Source organism: Bombyx mori, chromosome 26 (assembly GCF_030269925.1).
Source record: "Bombyx mori chromosome 26, ASM3026992v2".
Classification (NCBI taxonomy): Eukaryota; Metazoa; Arthropoda; class Insecta; order Lepidoptera; family Bombycidae; genus Bombyx; species Bombyx mori.
Genome location: NC_085132.1, coordinates 673,914 through 689,916, shown reverse-complemented (window position 1 = coordinate 689,916; position 16,003 = coordinate 673,914). Strand labels below are relative to the sequence as shown.

Genomic DNA, 16,003 nt, shown 5'->3' with positions numbered 1-16,003 from the left:
GGTTTCTGCGTAGTGAGGAGAGCTTTCCCTCACTCGCCCCGCCGCCTCCTTCTGCGAGATGGTGCACTCGCAGAAGTCGAGCATAGCCTTCCATGACTCATCGCTGCCAAGCATCGACGCCACGACGCCAGGCAGCGACAAGTCAGGTCCTATCTTTGCGACCAGGACACGGCGCTGCACCTCCCAAGCGGGGCAGACAGCGAGCGTATGCTCCGCCGTGTCCAGGTCGTGTCCACAATGGTTACACCTCGTCGTCGGCTCAGCCCCTATCCGGCGCAGGTACTTCCCGAAGCATCCGTGCCCGGTCAGCACCTGCACCAGACGAAAGGTGAGACGTCCCTCGCCACGATTCACCCAGTCATCAAAGACCGGGTAAACCGCCTCGATGGTCCGTAGCCCCCACGTGGGGTTGGCCAATCGCCTCGACCACGACTCGAGCACGGACCGCCGAGAATGGGCCTTCCGCGCCCGCAGCTCACTATCGGGGACACGCGCCACGCCCCGAGCACGGAGCTCGCTGCGCCACCGATAGTCGGCAGCGAGCGACTCCGCCTCCAGCTCCCATGGCGGCGTCCCCGCCAAAACACACGCCGCCTCGAAGGAGACGGTGCGATATCCGCGGATGACCCTGATGGCAACGGTGCGCTGCGGCCGGCGCAGGAACCGAGCCATAGTGGCCCGGTTGCGCGGCTCAGCCCACACAGGTGCACCGTACAGGGCCATCGATCGCACCACCCCCGCGTAGAGGCGGCGCACAACCTGATCCGGTCCCCCAATATTCGGGAGCAGCCGGCTCAAAGAACCGGCCGTCCCCATCAATCGGGGGACCAGCTCCGCAAAGTGAGCACGAAAAGCCCACCGGCTGTCCAACACGAGGCCGAGGTACTTCAACTGCACCCCGACCCCTATCCGGACGCCTCCAACCACGATGTGGGTGTCAACTGGTGGCGCCCTCCGCGGCCCGTGAAACCACAGAGCCTCGGATTTACTGAGCGCCACGTCGAGACCCAGACTCCTTATCCTTCCGACGACGAGGGCCACTCCCGCTGTGGCGAGACGGGCAGACTCCCTAAAATCATGACCCCGGGCCACGACCAACGTGTCGTCCGCGTAACAAATAACGCGGAGGCCCGGGAGGAGGGCGCCCCTCAGCACCCAGTCGTACCCGATATTCCACAAGAGGGGGCCGAGAACCGACCCCTGCGGAACACCACGCACGACCGGAAAACGATGAAGGGTCCCACCGTACCCGGTACATACGACCGACCTGGCCCCCAAATAGGACCCAACCAGCCGGCGGAGGTAGAGGGGCACTCCATGCCTCTCCAGTGCCCCCCCTATCACGGTTGCTGGAGGAGCTTGGCCAAACTTCAGTCACTCGCCGACGCACCCTCGAGGCCCTGGTGCCCGTGCTGTAGGCATGGTCAGATAGACGACACGGCGTGCTCTCCTTCCACCTAACGCAGGTCCTCTCGGGGCATGGTTGCTTCGGGAGGTACCTGTGGAAGGTCTGCAGGAGAGAGCCACATCCGGGTTGCCACCAGTGTAGGCATCCGGACGATGACGCTCAGCACGCACTCGAAGCGTGCCCGCGTTGGGAGCGCTCGCGGCGAGACCTCATCGCGGTGCTGGGGAGAGACCTCTCCTTGCGGGCTGTCATCGCCCGCATGCTAGAGGACCAGAATTCTTGGGAGGCCATGACCAGGTTTTGCGACCTGGTCATGGCGTTCCGTGAGGCTGAGGAGCGCGAAAGGGAGTGGGATCCCTCTTCGGCTTCTCAGCGAAGAAGGCGGAGTGGGCGGCACGGGCGCGAAGCTCCCGTTCATCTCCCGTAGGGGCTGTCGGGTGCCGGGTGCGGGGGTGCCCGGTACTCGGCTGTTGGTCCGGTGGTGAGGCGGCGCAAGGTGGCTCCTGTGCACCGCTCACGGTGTGTCTCCGAGACGACGTCCTGCGGGATTTTCCCGGGGATGCAGTGCTGTCCTATTAACAGGATGGGTACCGGCGACGGCGAGCCTTCGGCGCGCACTGTGCGGTACCGTGGGTTTCGTGGAGTCGGAGTGGTGGGGCTCGATGGGGTTTAGTCGGTAGTCGTTCTGCGGGGCAAGTGCTTCGCGCGCCTTTTTCAAGGCGTAGTCTCCTGTGAGAAATTGGGGGAGGTGAAGGACCTCGGCCCTTCTCTTCTCCCCTTCTTCCTCTCAGGAGGCGCCGGAGTCCGACATAACCCGGTCCGTTACCCCTCTCGACCAGGTATCCGTAAATGGATTCCCCAGCGTTAAAAAAAAAAAAAAAAAGGGCTTTCAGGGACACGTCCTTCAGCAATGAAGTATTCGACTAAGAAGAAGAGAACTTTTAAATTACTCAAAGCAAATGCAATAATATTAAATCACATTGCCCCTACTCGTGATTCAATTAGAAACGCGCGGGCGTAGTTCTGCGCGATGATGTATTGCAAGAGTTTTTGTTACGGAATTAATCAAGCCGTGGCTTGTACAGGTAGAAACTTTAAATATTTCTTTTAATTGAATAGAAGATAGGCGCACAGCAGCCAATGTTAAATCGTTCTTGAAGACACAAGGAAATATTAAATGTACTGTCTGCATGGGAGGATTTTTTTTTCCCCTACCTATTCTAGTAACCTCGATGGGTTATTCTAGATTCACCGAACTAGTAGGTGAGCTCACGGGGCTCAAACCTGACGTCGTTGCTAACATGAACCCTAGCAAGAGCCGTGCTTCGCAGAATTTACCACCGGATCGGAAACGCGACCCACTGAGAAGATCCGACGAGAAACTCAGTGGGCTGTGTCTGTGGGTTAATTTACTCGCCGAGTCCTTCGTCGCAAGCGACGGGTTCGGCGAGAACGATGACCGGTGCTTGGGGTATCTCGAGCGCAGTAAGAGACTAGCCGATTCCATATTTACCGACTCCGTGGTGCAGAGTGGAGACCGCGCAGCGGAAGACGTAACGTGGGACGCCCCCTGGCTAGATGGTGCGATGACCTCCGCACGGTGGCCGGCAAAAAGTGGATGAGGAGAGCCGCAGACCGGGCTCAGTGGTGTGGATTGGGAGAGGCCTATGTCCAGCAGTGGACGACTATGGGCTGTTGATGATGATGATGATGATGATGATGTGGTGCAGTAAATAGAAAAGAAAGAAAGAAAAATAATAATAATTTGTAGTACTGTTAATTATTAATGCTCTGTATTGGTAAATACCATACTTGATACATAAGATCGATATTTTCAATTTGATGTAAAATGGCTTGGTCGTGGGATTATCGATTTTTTAACCGATGCTGAACATAACAGAAATCCTTTGCTAATAAATAAATAAAAGTTAGGCGTTGATTTGACGGATGCTTAAAATACAGGTAAAGTCAATGATATTTTATATTATGTAAAAAGAAGCAGATGTGTTTCAAGCGCACGTCAAGTGAAGACTCGAAAACAGGCCAATTGGGACGTTTCGTCTTTAGTCGCGTCTAAACAAATGCAATAATAATATTACAGGTGCAATCGTTCCAATCATAGCCATCTTTTTTACTCACGCGCTTATCCCATCTTTTGTACTTTTCATTAATGCTACTTGTCAACATGTGTGTACACTATATCGGTAGGTATGTAGATATATATGGCGCGATCAGATTTGAAGAGTCAGTTACTATGAAGATAACATCTGTTGTATAAAAAATCATTGTGTAAAGTGGTGATTTTTATTTGTCAAGCACATTTTAAAGTCTATAATTTATGCCGACATTCAATATTAGACTCCATTAAACTGAGACTTCGGAATAATAAATAAAATGGAAATAATATACCAGGATTTGACAGAACGATTTGTAAAACAAACATTAGCTAATGGCACAAACCGTATTGAGTTAACAGTAATCCATATAGAGTCATTAGGTGTTTCATTTTAATAGTAAGTAGTCTTTATCTTTATGTCTTCATCCATAATAGCTAGAACCACTGCGTACCATCCGGCTTTGGATTGAGCTCCCCTCTACGGTGTTTCCCGAGCGCTATGACATGTCCTTCTACAAACGAGGCTCAAACGAGGTCCCTAGCATTGCTGATGTCCATGGGCAACGGTAACCACTCATCATCAGGTGGGCTGTATGCTCGTGTGCCTACAAGGGCAAAAAAAGTTCAAGAATGAAGAATGTTTATTGATCGCTTTTTCGGTCATTTGTGGACTCTCAAAATGGTTTGGTAGTTAAATTTAATGAGTATATGTCGCTATCGAAGTGATTTTTCAAACTGATCAGTGTGTTTAGTGCGCGTTTTTAACGTTCTCGATCGCGTGAAAGTTAACTCAAATTTGTGTGCAGTTGGAACAGCGCCCCTAGCGACATACGTAGGCAAACAATAATAATAATAACACTGATAACTAGCAGATTAAATACGACAAATGTGGCATCAACACACCGTTAAAATTATACCCATAATAATTTCATGAACAGTACTCATTCCAAAATCATTACACACATCGCTCTCAGAACTTGATCTTAATAAATATTCATACATAGCTTTACAAAAATCTGTAATAATCGACACCTGTTCCATAGTGCGACGATTCCTTACATCTACTACTCAAACCCCTACAACACTACACAATGAACCAACTCACTTGGCGTAAGCCCGTGCTAGGTTCACATTTACCAACTTTAGCTGAGAAAAAAAAATATAATATCATCTTCTCGCATTAAAACTGTATAATCTCAAAACTTACAAATTTTACAGGAAAGCGTTTTAAAGACTTAACATATTGTAATATTTTTAATATTAATCATATTTGCAACATTTACTTTTTATTTTTTACCAGTTACCTTATGTGTCTTTTAAAGTAAGATAACATTTTGTTAATAGTAGTCAAAACATAGGTAAACTAAAAGAAAAAAACAACCTAAACTACGCTCTATTGACAGTATTTATGAGAAAAATACTGGTGATACCAAATGTTTACGCATATTAACTCAATTTCGAATATTTTTGGAAATTGTACACTTTTAATGCGAAAAGGCGATATCCATAGCCCTGATATAATCCGAATGACTCGATAACATTAAAATACATACAAAGCCTCAAACTATATCATACGTAATGAGTTATGCAAGAATCGACTTATGCAAGTGTAGACCGGCTTTATCGGCGAACAGTGAAATCGCTTTGTTGTGAGTCGCCAAATAATCGGTATTACGAATTATTATGCTATGAAATATTAATGGTTTCGTAAAAGCTACTCGCGCGCCCCCTGTCATCATTCTACGCAAGAAATCTTTATAAAATACACAATAATTGAACCAAGCTTTTATCTTTTCAGGGATATCTTTTTTTAAAGTACAAAATGCATGAATTTAAATTATTCTCTATTGCGATTTATTAGTTTAATATTGAAAACAATTCAAAAAGTAAAGATAATCAACAAAATTTAGTACAAAATTAGTAGTGCCCTTGTACTCTGTATCTTTATTGTCGTGTTTTTTTTCTAACAGCTGTGTGTACAAAATATATTAAATAAATAAATAAATAAAATTTGTGACTTTAGCCTAGTAATAAATAGATTTTTTTTTATTGCTTAGATGGGTGGACGAGCTCATGGCTCACCTCATGTTAAGTGGTTATCGGAGCTCATAGACATGTAAAACGTAAATGCCACCACCCACCACCTTCAAATGTGAGTTCTAAATAATTAAAAAAAAACAGAGGTACAAGAATGTGCCTATGTGTCTGAAGAAGTTAATTTACTGTGGATATGTAAATAATGCGAGAATGCATATTATAATTAAATTCAGAGTATTTTTTGTCATTGTATTGCCATCGTATGAAGACGTTCATACCTCGACGTTAAATAAATGTGGTAAACTTAATTTAATTTAATTACAAAACCTACAATCTTAACACACCTACAATGAACATAATTTATCGGGAATTATTACGCTAGACTGAAAGAAGAGTGAGTGGTATGATTTATCCCTTACATTAGCGTGAACGAAACAACGTGTAAAAACTAGTATAATTTAGTAAATAATTAACCAAACATTTGCCGGCCATGACCTTGAATAAGCGTTACCATGGTAACCGTTATTGAGATCGCGTTCAAGAAACGCGCGACGCGTTCAAAAATCAATACAATCATAGCAAAGAGAATAGAACCAAACAACCAGCGCACTCTTGCCCAACATCGTTATGCCTCTCAAAATGAAGAAGTCAGCGGCGCGATATCTGCCGAACATTGTACCTGCTATGATATTTTAAAATATTCTCAGACATGTTAAAAATTAACTAAGCTGTATTCGTAATTAGCAAGATTTTATTATTATTATTTATCTGTTACTTTCAAAGGAGTTATGATTTTATTATTTACCTCTTGTGAGTCCGCGCGGATAGGTACCACCACCCTGCCTGTTTCTGCCGTGAAGCAGTAATGCGCATAGATTATACACTTAATAGGTAATGCGTTTCGGTTTGAAGGGTGGGGGCAGCCGCTGTAACCATACTGAGCTTAGAACTTATATCTCAAGGTGGGTGGCGCAATTATATATGGGCTCCAGTAACGACTTAACACCAGGTGGGCTGTGAGCTCGTCCACCCATATAAGCAAATGAAAAAAAATGTTAACGTCTCTTAGTTCGATATTCTGTGAACGGCATGCTTGTCTGCACGAGCGGCAAACGCTAATACTTAAAACCATTTTTTTATTCATTCATATAGAACCTGTTTTTCATACATTTCAAACATAACATTAATCATAACCGCAAATAAGGCAATGACACATTAGTTATTTTTTTATTCAAAACAAAACATGTGGTTAAGTAATTATAGTAACATTACACTATAGACATGAACATGTAAAATACATTAACTAAACTCATACTTATTAAATTTATACTTATTTATATATACTTATACCCATGGTTAAACTTCCACTTAAATATTTGTAGTAAATAGTATTTTACGTACAAATAATACGTTTTGTTATGGGAAATTGGTCTGCCTATACTTTGTGCTGTGTTTAGTGACATCTATTGGCTACTTTTCCAACTAATTAGAAAACTTGTCATTTGTTTTTCATTGTAGCAATCTTCGAAGTATTGCTTAAAGCTTGTCGATAGATGGCGTAACTAGCCGTAACGTTTAATTTAGAAAGTCTTTTAAGGAGAATTTATTTGCTTCGCTGTTCTTTTAAATGTGTTTTAAATAATATCTTTGCCGTGACCAAATATTTCAAAATCTTGATTCTAAATTTTAAAAATTAACTCAGTCATCACAATTTTTATTTTTGTTACCAACGATACGTTGAAGAAAGCGACTGCCTATTTTTTACGCGCAATATTTCGGCTCCTTTGAAAGAAACAGATCAAACAATGTGCCTACTTTTCTTTGGTGCCAACGTAGAATTGTATTTAATATCTATTAATCTAGTGTTTTTAATCTCCTGGTTGCCAATAAGTCAAAAGAAGTTACCGATAATTGAATTATTGTCATATATTTGAGGTTATTTTTGATAATATAAATACTTTTTTAGTCGCTTTAAGGGTTTCCGACACCCATAACACACGAGAAAGCCCTTGGGTCCGTTAAATGTGCATTATCAATGATACATTTGGGTATTTTGGCACTGAGGTATTTTTAAATTTAGTTTTAATACACAACTATAATTTATTCGAATATCGTGGGTTATAAACACAAATAAACAATTTTTAAAGGTTTACGTTTTTTAAAACCGCAAAAGTAGTTTAAACAAAGAAGTCTGATTGTGGAATACATGATTTTGTGCATCCACAATATTTATAGGCATCGAAAGTAAGATATCTAACTGGCAACTTGAGCTCATGGATATTGGTAATTTCTGGAACACAGTAGAAACACCAGCTCACTGCAACGTCAATGCACTCATTTTGTTTTAATATTTATTATACAAACTGAAAGTTTTCCGTAGTGGTTCATCTAATTTAAGCATTTGATAAAACGAGCCACCTTCCTACGTACTTCTGCGAACAAACAACCGTGTCATTAGCCTGGAAGGTTCTTAAGGTAGACAGCGGTTGTGGCATCTATAGACATCATATCATAGTCTGAGCAAAGGGTTTCACATCATCACTAGAACTGATCTCCCCAGACCGTTTACAAAAGCTTAAGAGAGAGAGAGATAGAGAGAGTATTCTTTAAACACAAAAAAGTATTCTTTAAACACAAAAAGTATTCTTTAAACAATTCGATACATTAAACACAAAAAAGTAGAATTGGCGGTCTTATCGCTAAGAGCGATCTCTTCCAGACAATCCAGAGAATCAGGTAGACAAGAATCATTTGGAAACGAACTACGCGCGGTGTACCATTCCAGTGAAATACATATACATATATGTACACATACATATACACATACATATCTCCGTAAATATACATACAATTAATACACAAAGTTATATAAAAATAAAAAATAAATTTATTAAATTAAGTTTACTATTGTCGATTTTTATTACACACTACTCAATCGTTCAAAATTCAGAAGTTTGAATCAAAAATAGCGACAAAAACTCTAATCGGTGAAGTCCAAAATGCAACACCCTGTACATTAAACCTTCACTATACCGAGGGCACTCTCTTCCCCGCGGGGGTTCTATTAGGGTAAAGTTTTCATCACTTACCGTAATGCGCGTCCATGATAGGGGAACCTAATCCTGGCGATATAAGGATTACGTATTTATTTTTAGGGTATTTTAAATCAATAACGATCGCCAGGACGATAAGTCGTTATTCTATAGTATATCCCTTGCCTTTATTTTTACTGAAAACTGATTAAAAACATTGAAATAATGGAGAAAATTTATTACTTACAATAGTTAATTACTATGGAAACAATCCTAATAATTATTATAAACGCGAAAGTTTGTAAGAATGTATGGATGTATGTTTGTTTGTTACTCTTTCACGCAAAAACTACTGACTGGATTTTGATGCAACTTTTCATTAATATAGCGTACACATCAGAATACTAGCACATACCCTGGATCAGGAATGTCAAGTACTTGGGAGTCGGGTACCGTCACCCTGGATGCACCCATGACATTCCGCCCCTATATAAAATCAGTTCGCGAACGCGTCGCGTTTATTCTCGGCAGACTACCCCATGATCTGTAAGCGAAGTAAAATGTCCCTTCGGAACAAGGTGACACTTTACAAAACTTGCATAAGGCCCGTCATGACTTACGCGAGTGGGGCATTCACTCACGCGGCCCGCACACACATAGACAGACACCCTGCAAACCCTACAATGCCGCTTTTGCAGGTTAGCCGTCGGAGCTCCGTGGCTCGTGAGGAATGTCGACCTAACACGACGACCTGGGCCTCGAATCAATCCGGAAACACACGGAGTCTTACCGTTGTCGCCGCTGACTACTCCCCGAATCCTAATCACGCAGGAGCCAGACACGTCCTCATGGATCCATCAGATCTAAACTCTTACATTAGACGCCTACAGCTCTAACACTAGGAGCAGGCTTAGGGACCCCGGTAACCGTACTCGTAGAACTCGGCAAAGAGTTCGACGTGCAACCTAAACCATGCATCAGCCCGCTGAGTTTCTCGCCGGATCTTCTCAGCGGGTCGCGTTTCCGATCCGGTAGTAGATTCATTCGCGAAGTAGCTACACTTGAGTTCTTAGGTCTCCTTTGGATGGTCTCTGGTAGCTGTTAGCAAATACCCCCTCCTGGCTGAGCCCTTGCTCGCTCACCTGTCCTGGTGAAACCGGAAAGGCCTCCGGGTCACCATCCACTATTCATAAAAAAAAACATCAAAATAACAAAGAGGCTATAATTTATAAATATATAGTGTGAATTACTCAAAATATTACAAGTGTCAAGTAAGAAGGAAAAATCTGACATCTGCGAGCTATTATGGCGTGCGGCGCAAAAACCATTGGAGTTACACGTATATAATGTAAAATGGAAAATGTTTATCTTAAATAGTCCTACAAAAACGCCTGTGACAGCATATATATATCTATATTTTATTTGTAAGCCGTTATAGCCAAAATAGTGAATTACAGAAATAATAAGAGGAAAGATTAGATTTGTTTGTTTGTTACGTTCTTTTTTTATTGTGTTTGTTACTGTCAGGACCAGATTTGTATAAAAGAAAATTCAATAAGAGCAATAATAAATTACAGTTCCCGAAGCGATGCGAGGGCGGGTCTCTATTAACAAATAAATAATTTGTCAAATTAGTTTATTATCAATATTAAAAGAATATATTTAACGAGAAAGTTATTGGACAATAATACAACGAGCTTTGGGGGAGGATCTCCAGCAGTGGACGTCCGTGGTCTGAAACAAAAAGTAACATTTAACAAAAAATAAAACTGGTTACATCAAAGTAAAATGAGAATATCCAGAGATGTCGAAATCAATTAAATATGCATTATTAAGAATAGCTACATAACTACATTGGTCAGATTTTGATAAAATTTAAGCCCGACCAAATGATAAGAAAAAAGTTCTGAGGTTAAAAAAACAGAAATAATCCTTATTTTTGGAGTCGTTTAAAAAATAAAAAAGTTAGATTTCCAGAATTCGGGTTAATTGAACATCATTGCGTGACAACTTAGCACCAAATATTTAGAACTTAAACATCTTAATTCATTCATCATCATTTCCATTATATCGTTCGGAGCTTATTATAATGCACGCAGTCTATCATAAATCCGGATGGAGTACGAGAAATAACAAATCACATACAACAAGATGAAAATATGAGAACAATTTCCAGAGGGAAAGTCGTGGGGTTGTACTCCCCTACGCGCGTCGCTTCTCACTTATTATATTTACGAGTCGTTCATAGAGGACGCGAGGGGGACGAAAACGCAGGGGTAGCAACCTCCAACGATTACTTTAATGCATATTAAATTGTCACCGGTTTGCAACGGGGCCGCGTTGTGAGCTAAAGCACAAAGATATGCGCCGGTATTGAAGTGAAGATAAGGAGCAAGATGCACTGGGAGTGGTCAACTCGTGCTGTGAGTACTAGCGTATAGCTGAAGGCCGGTAATGGGAGGAACAAATCAAATCAAATCAAATCAAACAATTTTTATTCGACATAAATGAAAGTACATACTTGTTGAACGTCAAAAAGAACTACCGCCAATTCACAAAAACTAGCCTCCGTCCTGAGAAGAACTGGCAAGAAACTCAGCGGGCATGTCTTTTTTTTTAAATATTAGATTACATAGATAGCTACATAGAGAGCTGAGTAACATATGTCGTGGCGTGGAACAGCGACTCCCTGTCTACTGGAGCGGTTGTCGTCAACAGTGTCTGAAGGATTCACTGGATAAGAGCTAGGAGCTGTCCTAATTCACACCGGTGTGCTTAGTGCGGGTTTTTTAACTTCTCTATAGCCTAAAAGTTAACTCAAATTTGTATGGAGTTGGAACAGTGCCCCTAGCGGCAAACGAAGGGAAGTTATTCCAACTCCATACAAATTCTTCATCACTTATATACACTTCTCAAGTAACTAAATTTTACTCTGAGAAATTGTAGCACAACATGAGCTCTGATGCCACGTAATAATTTAGTTCTTAAGGATTCGTGAATACCATAAGATGTGTAGCATAGGAAGCTATTTTTAAGTATTAAAATTATTGGCATATTCATAGCAAAAAAATACAATCTAATTTGTGCACGGTACATGGAAATTTAAGTACTAATTCGGTTTTATAAGCGTCTCAAACTACGAATGGAAGCTGTTCCAATTTGTATGGAGTTGCAACAGCGCCCCTGACGGCAACCAAATAAGTAGTAGTAAAAATTCAAATGATATTCCGTTATTACACTAGTGCCCCTTAAACTACACAGATCTGTGTCTTTACTTTGCTTGTCGCCGTCTGCAGTACATTTACTAATATTCATGTTATACAATATCTTCCTGATCTCTAATATTTCATTTTTCCGCAGTAGCGGTTTCCTTCTGTAGGCAGCGGCTTGGCTCTGCCCCTGGCATTGCTGAAGTCCATGGACGACGGTAACCACTCACCATCAGGTGGGCCGTGTTCTCGTCTGCCTACAAGGGCAGTAAAAAAAAAGTCAAATTTTTTATACATTTCAAAATAATTCTTACAATTTGCGTAACTACATATTTATTAATTTTATAATAATATACTCTGTGTCAGTCGCACATCTTATGACACGTCATATTTTACAATCTGTGAAATGTTCTATCAGAAGGGCATCAAAGACCTACCCACATACGCTCAAAAACATTACCCTCCTTCGACAGTCGGATAAAAAGATGATCAGTGTAGTGTGTGTATCTCTACATCATAGAGATAAACCATAGATCATAAAGCAAGCAAGCCGGTAGTGGGTGGAAGAGAGCTGTGTATGCTTAGTGCGTAAAAGTTGTCTGAAATTTGTATGGAGTTGGAACAGCCCTAGCGAAACTATTCCAGCTCCATACAAATTCGTCGTGGCCTAACGGATAAGACGTCCGGTGCATTCGTGTTGAGCGATGCACCGATGTTCGAATCTCAGGCGGGTACCAATTTTTCTAATGAAATACGTACTCAACAAATGTTCACGATTGACTTCCACGGTGAAGGAATAACATCGTGTAATAAAAATGAAACCCGCAAAATTATAATTTGCGTAATTACTGGTGGTAGGACCTCTTGTGAGTCCGCGCGGGTAGGTACCACCGCCCTGCCTATTTCTGCCGTGAAGCAGTAATGCGTTTCGGTTTGAAGGGTGGGGCAGCCGTTGTAACTATACTGAGACCTTAGAACTTATATCTCAAGGTGGGTGGCGCATTTACGTTGTGGATGTCTATGGCCAGTAACCACTTAACACCAGGTGGGCTGTGAGCTCGTCCACCCATCTAAGCAATAAAAAAAAATATGTGTTAGCTTTTACGCGATCAAGAAGTTAAAAAAAACTCAAGCGACGTACACATGAATCCACACACAGACATGTGTAAGAGCGCAAAACTGAAGGCCGCTTGTGTGAATATATGACTATTGTTTGTCAGCTGTCACAGATTTAAAAACATTTCCAACAGCCCGATTTCATACTTTACTACGAGTGGTCGACGTACAATATAACCCATACATCAGCCCGCTGAGTTTCTCTTCGGATCATCTCAGCGGGTCGCGATTCCGATCCGGTAGTAGAAACGTTCGCGAAGCACCTGCTTTGGAGTTGTTAAGTCTCCTTTTGAGACGCTCGGGCACCTTTTTTTTATTGCATAGGTACGTGGACGAGCTCACGGCCCACCTGGTTTTACAGTGGTTACTGGAGCCCATACATTTACAACGTAAATGCGCCACCCACCTTGAGATATGAGTTCTAAGGTCTCAGTATAGTTACAACAGCTGCACCACCCTTCAAACCGAAACGCATTACTGCTTCACGGCAGAAATAGGCAGGGTGGTGGTACCTACCCCGTGCTGACTCACAAGAGGTCCTACCACCTGTAATTACGCAAATTATATTTTCTCGGGTTTGAATTTTATTACACACCTGTTAGCAAATCCCATCCCTCCTGGCTCAGTCTTTGCTCGCCCACCTATCCTGGTGAAACTGGAAAGTCCTTTGGGCTACCAATAACTCTTCCTTGATAAAAAAAAAACCAGTGGCCGAAACGCACCTAGAAAACCTGAAACACAGGAAACATCTTTATCACACTAACCTCAAGTACCCTTTTTTAATTTTTTTTATTGCCCTTGTAGGCAGACGAGCATACGGCCCACCTGATGGTGAGTGGTTACCGTCGCCCATGGACTTCAGCAATGCCAGGGGCAGAGCCAAGCCGATGCCTACCTCTAATCACAGTCACAAGACAACACTTATGACATAGCTCGACTTAATAACTCCAATTAAGACTAGCAAAGCAGCTTCTGACAAAAAGTCAAATTCACCCAAATGTTCCGTAATAAAACAATGAACCCTGCTCGCATATGTATAACGAACTCACTGTTTCTAACTGCTCTGTGAACTCACTTTGTTGTTTGCCAACGTCTACGATTGATCTAGTTCAAATGAGATTGGATTTAGGTTCTAAACTCAACCGTAGCTAACTCGGTTATAAGTTGTAGTGAAATTTAATTAATATTTCGACAATAGAATGCGCCGTACACAATAACGCAAACAATTGCAAATGGATATATCTTTTAAGTGTGTTAATATTTGATTTTCTCAGGTTTTTCTTCAGCAATGTTTGTATTTCGACCGTTTTTTTGCGCCAACCTTTGTTAGTGACCTCGAAGGGCTATTAATTAACACAAGGCGTATTATTTATTTCATTCGATTAAAAGTGTAGAGACAAAGTTTTTTTTTTATTGCTTAGATGGGTGGACCAGCTCACAGCCCACCTGGTGTTAAGTGGTTACTGGAGCCCATAGACGTCTACAACGTAAATGCGCCACCCACCTTGAGACATAAGTTCTAAGATCTCAGTATAGTTACAACGGCTGCCCCACCCTTCAAACCGAAACTGCTTCACGGCAGAAATAGGCGGGGCGGTGGTACCCACCCGCGCGGACTCACAAGAGGTCCTACCACCAGTAATTACGCAAATTATAATTTTGCGGGTTTGATTTTTATTACATTATGTTATTCCTTCACCGTGGAAGTCAATCGTGAACAATTGTTAAGTACGTATTTCATTACGAAAATTGATACCCGCCTGCGGGATTCGAACACCGTTGCATCGCGATAGGTATACGAATGCACCGGACGTCTTATCCTTTAGGCCACGACGACTTCCTCTTTTGGAGTCGGTTAAAAAGCGTGATTTTGGTACCTTAAATAGCTCCTTAACATTCTATTATTCAAAAATATTTTCACTTTCTACATAAATGAAGTGGGGGTAAAATTTAGCGTTATGCCAAAGTAACTATTCCACGTAGACGAAATCGCGGGCAAAAGGTAGTCAGTCTAATTATAATTTCGTTAGTGACTAGTTTTATACTTACAGATTTTAGATAGGTCTAATAGCTTCCCAGCGTTTCTCAGCTTATTTTGTGGATCGACTTAAAATTTACAATATTATTAAACAAAGACTTTCTTGAGTCTCCCTAGCTCTTCAATTCCCTTTTCTTGAGTTCCTTAGTTTTTACCTAGTAACTAAACCCCGAGTATTTCCCAGATAAAAGGTAGTCTTTAATGTTATTTGAACGTTCTTCTGACGGCCGGTCCAAGTCCCGTTAGAATCAGCTGAGACGTTTTGTAGATTAGTGAGGGCAAAATCAGACAAACAAAACAAAAAAAGCTTTGTTTTACAAAGGAGCGAATCTACATAGTATAAAAAACAAAGTCGCTTTCTCTGTCCCTATATCCCTATGTATGCTTAAATCTTTAAAACTACGCAACGGATTTTGTTGCGGTTCTTTTAATAGATAGAGTGATTGAAGAGGAAGGTTTATATGTATAATAACATCCATTAAATAGTGAAGAAATCAATAATAAATTACAGTTTCCGAAGCGAAGCGAGGGCGGGTCGCTAGTTATCATATTTTATAATAAATGAACTTTTTGTTTTGACCTCACGCATGGATATTGGAGTATAACTTACTTGTATCTATTGAGAATTCGATTTTAATGGCACTCTCTAATGATGTGTTCCGTTTTGGCTGGTACACATCATTTCAGATTACCCCGATCCACTAACTGTGCTTTTAGGTACCCCGAGCACCGTTCATCGTTCCTGTCGAACCCGTCGCTTGCGACGAAGGGCTCGGCGAGTAAATTAAACCACAGACACAGCCCACTGAGTTTCTCGCCGGATCTTCTCAGTGGGTCGCGTTTCCGATCCGGTGGTAGATTCTGCGAAGCACGGCTCTTGCTAGGGTTCGTGTTAATAACACCGTCATGTTTGAGACCCTTGAGTTCACCTCATAGCCCGGTGATGCTGATATGGTCTCTCTAGACCATCAGCGTAGGTAGGGAAAAAAATTTGGTTAGTGTCATATTTCTGCCGCGAAGTGTATACAGTCTGATTTTGAGGCTCGG

The 16,003-nt window shown here is 42.0% G+C and overlaps 2 long non-coding RNA genes across 2 annotated transcripts in view; one reads left to right on the top strand and one right to left on the bottom strand.

Annotated features, from left to right (window-relative positions):
* The first annotated feature begins 3,538 nt into the window (after window positions 1-3,538).
* LOC134201502 (uncharacterized) lies at window positions 3,539-5,534 on the top strand. The gene is made up of 2 exons (XR_009976840.1): window positions 3,539-3,921; window positions 5,323-5,534. It is a non-coding gene; the product is annotated as an uncharacterized LOC134201502 (long non-coding RNA).
* Window positions 5,535-10,216: 4,682 nt separating this feature from the next.
* The window catches only part of LOC134201469 (uncharacterized), a 67,841-nt gene continuing 62,054 nt past the window's right edge, over window positions 10,217-16,003 (bottom strand). The window contains exon 4 of the long non-coding RNA XR_009976788.1: window positions 10,217-10,327. This is a non-coding gene — a long non-coding RNA (uncharacterized LOC134201469). The remainder of the gene's footprint in view (window positions 10,328-16,003) is intronic.